The sequence below is a fragment of the Triticum aestivum genome, chromosome 5D (assembly GCF_018294505.1).
Source record: "Triticum aestivum cultivar Chinese Spring chromosome 5D, IWGSC CS RefSeq v2.1, whole genome shotgun sequence".
Classification (NCBI taxonomy): domain Eukaryota; kingdom Viridiplantae; phylum Streptophyta; class Magnoliopsida; order Poales; family Poaceae; genus Triticum; species Triticum aestivum.
The window spans coordinates 182,037,183-182,044,299 of record NC_057808.1 but is presented as its reverse complement, the minus strand read 5'-3'; positions in this window follow the sequence as shown (position 1 = coordinate 182,044,299).

Here is a 7,117-nt window from a genome sequence, read left to right as displayed (position 1 = left end):
CCTACCTATCCGTGAGATGCCAGAAGGCGGCTGGCCGTGACCAGTCGGCGCGGGGGAGGCCGACTCCTGAGCAGGCGGCCCTCCCCCTTTCCTGGAATCTGTGCACCATTAATCAGAAGAGATGAGGAGTGGCTACAGTGAACGCCCGCCTGGCGGCGGACTGTAGCCATGCTCTCCCCGACAAAGCACACGTCATCAGTGGCACTGCATAGTACTAAGCTGCCGGTAGGACCCGCAAGCAGCGGGCGCGGGCTGTCGGCCAAGTATGAGACAGCCGGCGGGACCCACCAGGCGGCAGGCCCCAGCATCCGGCGGAGAAGCCGGCTACCAGAGTCACTGACGGCTGGGTCCTACATCCAGTCAGATTACCGTTGTACCCCTGGGGTGTAGGCCTATATAAACCTCCCAGGGCACCCATGCAAAGGGTTCAGACTCATAGACAACCCACAACACATAGAGAGAGGAGTAGAGCTAGCTTTGCTCTTCTTCCTCCTCTAGCCAAACAGCTCTAGGAGCAACCTTGTAGCCACTCTATTGACATAGCGATCATGCGGAGACCCCGCAGAGCAGGACTAGGGGTGTTATCTCCTAGGAGAGCCCCGAACCTGGGTTAGATGCGTCGGCGCACATGTTTACGCCTTATCCCGTTTCCAGGCACCGGCGATGTATTACTCTCCCCCACCATGATAAGCCATCCTTTGGCATATGTTGCACGACACCCCCGACACCGATTGTGCGCCCAAGGACTGTCGCGCTGATATCGCTACCGATGGGCCATGGTGCCTGCACCTCCCGATGAAGCTCTTGCTTCCCGACCTGCTCCGGCTCGTTCTCCTCGCCGAAGAAGTAACGCAGGTAGGGGTCGACGTCGAAGCTTTGGTCATTGCCTGGCATGCTTGGAATAACTAATGGTAGATGGGTGAGGACTACATCTGCGCAGAGTGTCACAATGGTGCGTTGCCGCCTGGGTTATATGCAACAAGCCATTAGCTGGTGGCGGGAAACCGATGAGGGAAGAGGCGTGGATTTTACAATTCACCCATGTGGAGCGTGGGAAGCATTCGCTGGAGCACGGGAAGACTAAGTGGGGCACACACACAACCCGAATACCGTATGCGGTGCCACGCGTTATTTATCACACACGTGTTAACATAAGGAAATGTATGTGTAACTTACTAATCATCACACAGGAGTACTCGCAGAGGCATCGTGTGCGATTCTCCTAGCCACCGCAAGCAACTAGTTTGCATTTTTTAAAGTTTTTTGTACGAACAGAATCGCACACGAACTAACTATAGTAACCGTCTGTGTTATAATTTCTCATCGCAAACAATTCATCCGAGTGGGCTGTTTGCTGCTTATCACAAACATCTTGTTTACACGAATCGTGGGTGTTCTTTTGGCTCATCGCAAACATTTCATCTATGTGAACTGTATGCCACATATCACACACATCTTGTTAAGTTGAACCATTTCTGTTCTCTTCCCTAATCGAAAACAGTTCATCCAAGTGAACCGTATGCCGTATATCACACACACCTTGATCTGGCTGACCGTCTCTGTTGCATTCCCTAATAGCACATAGTTCATCGGAGCTAACTGTATGTCGTATATCGCACACACATTGACATAGCTCCCGTTTCTGTTGTTCTGCCTCATCGCAAATAGTTGTTCTAGATCAACCATACGCCCTTGCGCTTGGCTCTTCGCCTCTTCCGGAAGTCGAACAATAATGGTGGTACTACAGTAGTACTTCTGGCAATCTGACACCAAATGAATTGCTGCACGTCCACCGCTTGTAAGCAAAAGTTTCTCCTCGTGCTGCGAGCCACCGCGCACGCGTTGGCGAGGGAGAAGGCGTAGTAAGCAAACTTCTCGTCGTTCTGCGAGTTGAGGGGACACATTAAAGTTATTTAGTATGTATTCTCTCCAAAAAAGGGCTGAACATGTCATGGCTACAATCCCGTGCTCCGTCGTTGAGTACGTGCACTATTCACGTGCCATCGAGGAGAAAAAATATTGTGTAGTAGGAGTAGGTGTCATCGAAGTGCACGACTCACTTACACACTGCTTATCTGATTATCTCCATATTCTTGCATGACACGTGCACCTTGATGCTTGATGTCTCGCATGTTGGCAAAAGGATGAACAAAGCACACGTAAAAAAAAGAGAGTGGAAGAACATAGATTCCAGACGACCGAGAAGTAGCAAGGAACCTCGCGGTGGAGCATCTGCAAGGAACCTTACGCGTTTCCCCTGTTTTTTGCCGCCTGCCCACCTATAAACAAATAAAAGAACATGAACTCTTCACTAACCACTAGAGACGATACATCAGGATGCTAAGTGGAAGATATTTTATTAGTTTATACTCCCTCTGTCTCGGTTTATAGGGCGTGCGCGTAGTTCTAGGTCATCGATTTGACTAACTAAATATGAGTTATATGTCACCAAAAGTATATCATTAGATTCTTAAGCGGATGTAGTTTCTAAACATATATTTTTCATCCAATATGATACATATTTAGCTAGTTAAATTGTCAACCTAGAATGACGCACATGTCTTATAAACCGATACGGAGGAAGTATTGATAACCACGCAAGAAGCCACGCATGTACACACGCCGACGCACTAACTCATGCCGATCCAACTCATGCACAAACGCGCACAGCATGGAGCACACAAAGCACGTACACAACACATGCATGCACACACACTCGGCCACAGAATGCACATGAATAACACATGCATGCGCACACACGCGGCTGCATGGAGGCGTGCGCCATCTGCGGCGATGTCCGGTTCATCGTGCTACGGCGAAGCTCGCACACAACGGCGCCTACGCATCTCTTGCAGCACCTCTTTGCCATCGTTGCTCAACGACTAGCCGAAGACGAAGACGACCGCAGCCTTGGCCTTAGAGCTAGCACCTATGGAAAAGCACGCACGCTGCACGCACACGAGCACGTACGGAGTGCCCACGACATGGTGCGTCCCCAGTTGCCTCTACTCCTTCTGCGCACGTTGTCTATAAAGGCGACTGCATGCCTAATGATGATGTGAGTGAGATCTTCTAGGACTCAGATGATGACGAGGAAAATTATGGGGGGGGGGTGTCTCCAACAGTGTTCCTCGGCTCGCACCTCTTGCATCACGGTGGTCGAGCTTGGAGTCATTCATCTAGTACACGTGGCATCTCAGATCTGGAGACAAGGTGACGTACACCATCAAGGTCCACTGTCAAGGGGGTCAGGGCGGACGCGACCTCTCACTGCGTCCGCCATTTGAAGCGGCACGCCGGCCTAGGGCACCGCCCACTGCACTCCCAACTGTACCCGCCTCCTCGCCGCATTCAAAAACCTACATTTACTAGTATGTATACACGTGGAAGGCATATCTTAATATAACAGAGTGATTTTGGTAAAAGGGAAAAGAAGTAATATATGTGCTAATAGATTCAAAGAAAAATAAATTATAGTGTTGTATAAATGCTGATATTAGTTCAACATTGTAAAAGCGGGAAGTAGTATTCATGCCATAAAACTGGACGTTCATTTAACAGGAACTGCACGTTGCTTCACTTTTTCCACGTGTTCTTTTTTTTGTGAAATATCCACATTCTCCTACTAAACCATCCCGACTGGGCTCAATCAAACCATCTGGTGGTCATGTGGCAACACAGCCCATTGGAGCTAGTTATGGGCTTCTTTTTTATAGAAAGGGTACATGATTGTTCTAGAACACAGGTGAGGTAGCAGCAGTGTACTGTTCATGCGAATCCTACTGATATTGACCGTTGGATCTAGAAGATCAACGGTTATGATTGATGTTCTTAGTCCTACTTAAAATTGGTACACTATATATAGAATAGAAGAATAGAAGAAGAAGAAGATAGTATAGATATAGAAACCCGCGTGGAATGAGAGAAACCAACTCCGGCCACACACGTTCGTTCAGGAGCAGGACGCCGGCCAAGCTCCTCCTTCCACCACTTTGTCCACTCTTTCGGTGGCATCCGACGAGCAGGAAGAGCAGTTCTCCGGCATAAAAGCCGTCTAGGTGGCCTGCCGAGCCCGGCAGCTTGCTTCTCCACCTACCTCGCCTAGCCTGTCGGAGGCAGTTGCTGCACTAAGCTAGCGCGTGGTTCCGTAGCTGGCCTCTCCAATACAGCTCGAGGAAGAGTGCCGACTTGCTCCACGCTGGCTTGTCGGGGAGCACAGCGACACAGGCATCGTCGGTGCCCTCGACGCCACCGCGTCGTACATCGCCTCCAGTGTCTACCACTGCGCCATCCGCCGTCGACGCGCATGTAACCGCGACATGCAGGCAGAGAAAGAAGCCTCCGCGGATGTCGACGAGGTGATGCTGCTACGCGGATGTGGACGAGGTGACGGGCAGCATGTCCCCGCCCGCCGCCATCATCGAGGAAAAGTAGAACACGGGAGGCCGCTGCCGATTGTATCCCATGAAGGCCACCGCCGAGGCGACACCGGCGAATATAGCCGGTGTCTTGCTCGATTCTTCTTCTGCCGGATGCTGGAGGAGGACAAAGAGATCGGGCGGTGACCATTTAGATTAGGTATTTTAATTCTACCAGGCTGGTTGTAATGGGAGTATTATAGGTAGTATCATGCATGCCAACTACTCCCTCCGTTCCTAAATATAGGAGTATTATAAGAGCATGGTTAATAGTATAACCAGCTGATGGCTACATGACACTGCCACGTCATCTAGCCTTCAAGTATAATACTCCCTCCGTCTAGGTGTCATCTTACGAAAACAAAATAATCCCAAAATACTTAGGTGTGATGCATTAACTTTTACCTCGTTTCTTGTTTCTTGACATATCAACTAATAAGAGATGTGGGTGTGCATGCTTTTAATGACTTGAGACTAGCAAACACGACATGCAGTGGTTAGTTCATTGCATGAAATGCTATTAATTAGCAAATAAACATTAATTGCGAGGCGGTTCTATAGGTGGGCAGGCAGCATAGGCCAATTCCTCTCGAAACACCTAGGGAGGTGGTTGAACCGAACAAGCATAACTTGTTTCTAGTGGGTACATTGACGTGGCATCGAAAGGGTGTGATAGCTGACTCTTGCAAAATAATTAACTACCATGTTGGCATACATGAGCATTGGGACCACTTGTCAGCATGCTGGACGGAGGAAGGAACGCAAGACAAAATGGAGCGTGGAAGGGTGCGAATCGATTGGCTCACATGTGATGACCACTGGAGCAATACACTCAGGTACTACGTTAAAAAATTAGTGCAAACATGGCCGGTTATACTGTGAGTAGGTGACCGTGCGCTTGGCTCTTCGCCTCTTCCAAAAGTCGAACAACAATGGTGGTACTACAGTCGATAGTGTACTACTAGTAAGCAAAGCTTCTCCTCGTTTGCGAGTAGATAGGACACATCAAAAGTAGTGCATTAGTCTTCAAAAAGGGTTGACCATGTCCATGGCTAACATCCCGTTCTCCATCATTCAGTGTGTGCTTCTCGTCGTTCTGTGAGTTGACGGGACACATCAAATTTAATACATATTTAGTACTCTCTCCAAAAAGGGCCGACCATGTCCATGGCTACCATCCCGTGCTCCGTCATTGAGTACGTGTACTATTCACGTGCCATCGAGGAGGAAAATATTACATAGTACTAGGTGCCATCGTAGTCCATGACTCACTTACACACTGCTTATCTCCATTTTCTGGCATGACACGTGCACCTTAATGCTAGATGTCCCGCGTGTTGGCAAAAGGATGAACAAAGCTCATGTCAAAAAAAGAGTGGAAGAACATAGATTCCCGACGATCGAGAAGGAACAAGGAACCTCGTGGTGGAGCGTCTGCACTCATAATATTTTATATTATTTAGCGATATAAAATCAACCAATCATCTCCACAGTAGACCGGAAGAGTACGAAACACGGCAGCCCAGTGTAGTTACATCATACTGTACGTGGCCAACCCACGCTATCACCATATTTCTTGGCCTCCGTGCGACACCTAGCTCTAGTAATCCACCAGCCCGTATCATTTCTCACTCCTCGTCTCTCTCAAAGTGTGGCGGGCTGGCGTTTTTTCCGTCTATTAAGGTCGGTTAACTCATCACATGTTAGCGACATGCCAAGAGCATTCTAAAAAAATTACTGTACTCTATTGTTATACCAAGAAGAGGAAGCGCTTTCACCGACGGACCAAACGAGACAGGCGTGTCGTGTCGTGAGTGGGTCCAGTTTCTCGTTTTGAACTTGTTTGGTGTAGTAGTATGATGAGTACATGACTACCTTGGATACGACCAAAAATATTGCGTACATGCATATTTGTCAGGTGATTTCTAGTGCAAACTATTCAATAATCTATTTATGTTATCCAGAACAAAAATACTTCACACACTTTTGTGTTTTTTCTAATTGCAGGTGTATGGGACATTTGTACAATCCACATATGAAGATAAGGGAAAAGGAGAAGTTTAGGTTCTGTTCAAAAAGTCCTCTCACGTCACTTTTGGGCCAAGAGAATATAGAGTCCAAGTCTCTCACGTTCTGGATTCAGATTCGGACTTCACAGATATGCCTGATTCAAAACGGCAACAACTTTTTCATACGGACTCCGAATTGGGTGATTCTTTTTTTGTTGGAAATTAGATTTCGTGCTCTTTCCAACCCAGTTGGATTCACCTTCAAATTCGTCCGGAGCATCGAGATACCGACAAAACAATCTAACGCTGCAGCAAAATCTGAGTCAAACTACAAGTCCAAAGGTGTTGCATCACCTCCACTTAGGCCCATGAGCCTTGTACGACCTAGGGTTAGTTTTAGGCTGTCTTGGGACGTCCTTCCACCTCCTTGGCCGCCACCCCTTGCTCCTATATAAGTAGATCCATCTAGTAGCTTTTTCCTTGGGTTTTGTTTAGATTAAATTTCGCCATAGCTGCAATTTCGCGTACTTCGTTTGTGTTCAACAACCAGACAAAGGCGTCACAGAACCCCACCTTGATCAATAAAGATTTCCTCTTATATTCGCCATATCCAGATTGCAATCTTAGTTTCTTGCTTGTTCTTCATTTGCCTGCAGGAAATAGACCTTCGTGGTCAGGTTGATCATGCTC